The sequence below is a fragment of the Rhagoletis pomonella genome, unplaced genomic scaffold (assembly GCF_013731165.1).
Source record: "Rhagoletis pomonella isolate Grant_MI unplaced genomic scaffold, Rhpom_1.0 Rhpom_scaffold_00003, whole genome shotgun sequence".
Classification (NCBI taxonomy): Eukaryota; Metazoa; Arthropoda; class Insecta; order Diptera; family Tephritidae; genus Rhagoletis; species Rhagoletis pomonella.
In genome coordinates, this window is record NW_023458557.1 from 68,838,466 (window position 1) to 68,842,272 (window position 3,807).

Here is a 3,807-nt window from a genome sequence, read left to right on the forward strand (position 1 = left end):
TTTCAAGAATTTTGGCATACAATTTTTATTCCAGAATATGGTCAATGTGATGTGCCAAATTTCAACTAAATGAGTTTGCCGTGGCGGTACGAAAACCAAATTTGTAGCTAGATTTCCTATCCACCCAATAAACATTAGGCTTGGTTAACAATTCGAAAATGATTGGAAAGCGAATATTTTTTCGAGTCTCTACTTCGGTAATGAACGGCACATATATAGGTTAGTATTTGATTCGAGAACTAGCCCATTCTATAGCAAAACGGAACCTTGATTACTCAATGTATTTTGCCCATTTCGAATTGAAATATTAATGAGAGAGAGTGATTGTTTTATATTTCCCTTCGAGAATGAGCTGGATTTCACTTTCTCTCTTGTTACTATGGTTTCCTTTTTGTTCGGACCCATCTCGAGTGTATTTCCAATACAGTGTTGCCACAAAATTTTTTTATTTTTTACCAAAGTCAGCGGAGAAAGTTGCCAAATTCAACAAAAAATTACCAAAATTATTTTATGTGCAGAATTGTACAAGCATACATATAACCGCCAAAATAACGTAAACGCAATTTTTCCAAAATTTTCTTTTTGATGCAGAAATATTCCTACAGCATCTAGATGCCTGTCTGAATCAAAACGATCATTTAGAAAACAAATATCGATTACGTTATTTTGGCAGTTAGGTTTCGATATATCTGTACATATATATATACGAAGACACCAAGCTTTTCAGGCAATCAGCGCTCCATTCATCTAAAATTTTTATGAAAGTTTGTTGAATTTTTTTTAAATATTGAACAAAGTTTGAAATTTGAATTTTTTGATTTCTGTAAAAGTAAGAACAATATTTTTATAAAAAATAACCAAAATAAAACTAAAAAAAAAAAAATAAAAAATATGTTGAAACTTGTCAAAATATGGTGCGACTATAATTTTCTCGACCACTGTATGTAAACAAGTGACAAGAAATCGAAGGAAAGCATTCGACTCACGCATAGACAGAGTGAAGTCCCCCGATGAATGCCGTAGCTTTTGAGGGAGAACATACATATTTACGTAGAATTCTACACATATATATGGTTGCCGGGTACACCGGAAAATTGATGGTAGTTGCAAAGCTGACGAACTGACAGGGAAAGGTAGGACCACCCAAAACATTCCAGGAAAGGGCACGGTGGATAACTTAACAATAGTCACTTTTAAGCAGTTTGTTAAAGATCACACCATTCAATAACCAAGGAACGCTGGAATAAGTTTCGAAACCTTGCGAAACTTTCAGTACGTGGAATTAGAACCAATATTGACCAATTTGACATGTAAGACCGAATCGAAAAAGTTACCAAATTGAAAAATTATCAAATAACCAAACTTGATAAATACAGAAAAAAAAGGACCAATTTCGGTTAAAAATTACCAAAGCGGCAACGCTGTTCCAATATACCATGATCGTTGGAAAACTAAGGTTGCTTATGAGTTCGTTCTCGTTCGATATGCATACGGTTGCCAGACGTACTGATTTTATCAGACAAGTATTGATTTTTCAACTTTTGTACTGATTTCATTAATTTCTTCAATCAGTAAGCTAACGTCCTGATTTTTCAAAATTTGTACTTATTTGTACTGAATTTTAAATTCTGAGCACACACATTTTTGTCGATAACATTTGTTATCTCGACAATAACTTTCAGTTTAATAACAACAAATTTGAACAATTGAATGGCCTTGCCTACAATATACATACAATTACTTTTTCTCAATTTACTGGCATTGTAAAAGAGTTCTGCACACAAGACATCGAGTTAAATACTCTTTTTAGCAAACTCTTAGTCTATCAGAGTTTTTGTGCAGTTGAAAAAAGTAATTTAAGCCGTGGGGAAATAGTATTTCCAAATACAGATAAAGCCCTTAAATAATTTTGACTTTCCAACACCACGCTCAAACGAAGCAACTGAGAGGGACTTAAGTTTACAGCTTGCTTACAGGCGATAAGACTTCTAATTAAAATTTTTGAAAGTGAACTTCAAATTAAAAATATTTTTATAATAAAATGTAAATTATTCTTTGACTATTTAAACACTGAGGGTGGAAATGATCTCATTATCGCTATTCAAAAATGTCATATCGCTAGCTTAGAAAGAAAAGTTGCTAAGTCCCTTTTTAAAAATTTTACAGGAGAGGAAAAAATCTTCCTATAGCCATTTTCTTTAACTATTTCGCAAGACTTTGAATCAAACATTTTGCGCGTTTAAAGCAAAGCAAAACTCCATAAGAACCAGAAGGATTCGATATTTACTAAAAGATGTCGTATTATTTTGGCCTTATCGGATTTCTGGTGCTTCTTTTGGACTTAGCAAATTTTCCTTTTATTGCTTATGAAGAGGAAAAAATAAAACAAGTACCTTTATAATTTTCGAAACGATGCGTATTCGATTTCACTAGCCTCCTATATCAAAATATGAGTTTTCATAATAAGTGGACTTAGCAACTTTTCACTCTAAGCTAGCGATATATGTAAAACAATTTATTGGCTCCTGTGTACAATGATATATTATGGGTATTTCATACTACATGTCAAATGTGTACACTCATGTTAAATAGTGGCGTTTTAAAGTATTATCTGTAATATTTTTATATTTTTATATATTATTTAGCTTAGTCAGATTAAGCTGATTTAATTTTGGGAAAGGATAATCTACTTTAATTAACTTTCTTTAATGTAAAGACGAAAGCTGCAGATGAAGAAGATGCCGCTCACAGATCCACGCTGTGATCGGGCGCAATATGAGCTACGTGGGACCGTTGCAACGCGTTGTAGGGAGCTGAAAAGGGAGAGGAGACGTATTTTGTGCAATCAGAGAGAAGAGGCCGAAATACGTGAGTGCGAATAGTTTGAAACGCTGGCCGACAGGACAATCGCCCAAAAATTTTACCAGACAGTTAGGCGACTTATGCTAGAGACACACAACGTAGCATGGTATCAATATTACGATCTACATATATCACACGTGTCTCACTCTCATACTACAAATCATTGTAGTTGCCCGAAGACTGGTATTTAAGCGTGCTCTGTCCAATACATAAGAATAGTGACCCCGACATGTACCTGTTTGTGCTGTAAGCCAGTAGAAATGGACTAAATGGATTCGAAGAGATAGTACACTCTCTTGCATTTGAATAGGAGCAATGGTTTTCGTTGAATTTCTGGGTAAATTTTCTTTTATTTAATTTTTATTATTTTTCAGTTAAAACGAAGTTCATTATCTAACAAAAATTAAAGTTTGTAGAAAAAAAAACAAATTTTCATCCCAATTTCAAACTTTTTTCTTGCAATCCTTAGAAAAGTTCTAGTATGCGATTTTGTAGTCAATGAAATGTAAGTTTGATGTAGCTACAAATTTCCGTCGATTTTTCAAAGTTTCTTTATCGGAATTTTTTCCCTTTAATGCCTTGGCATAGAAATGCTTGTCTAAGGATTTTTCCCTCTAAATTCACGTTAGCCATCGAGTTATTTGCCAATAGTTCTTTGAAGTGTGACTAGTATAATTTCGTCTGGACGTGGAGATGAGACCGAGCACCACAATACTGCAAAATTGGAGCCACCCTTATGTATATATTTACAGATGCAAATACTCTGAGCAACAATCGAGGCCTTGCCTAGTCAAATTTCTAAATGCAATTAAGGTACTACCGGACTACACAAACATATTGGACAGGGTTAGAAATAATTGCTAATCAAAGTACACTGAGGGGAAAAAATTTTAGAATTAAAAAAAAACTTGCTAAGTTTAAAAAAAATATGCATATGAAAGAGCA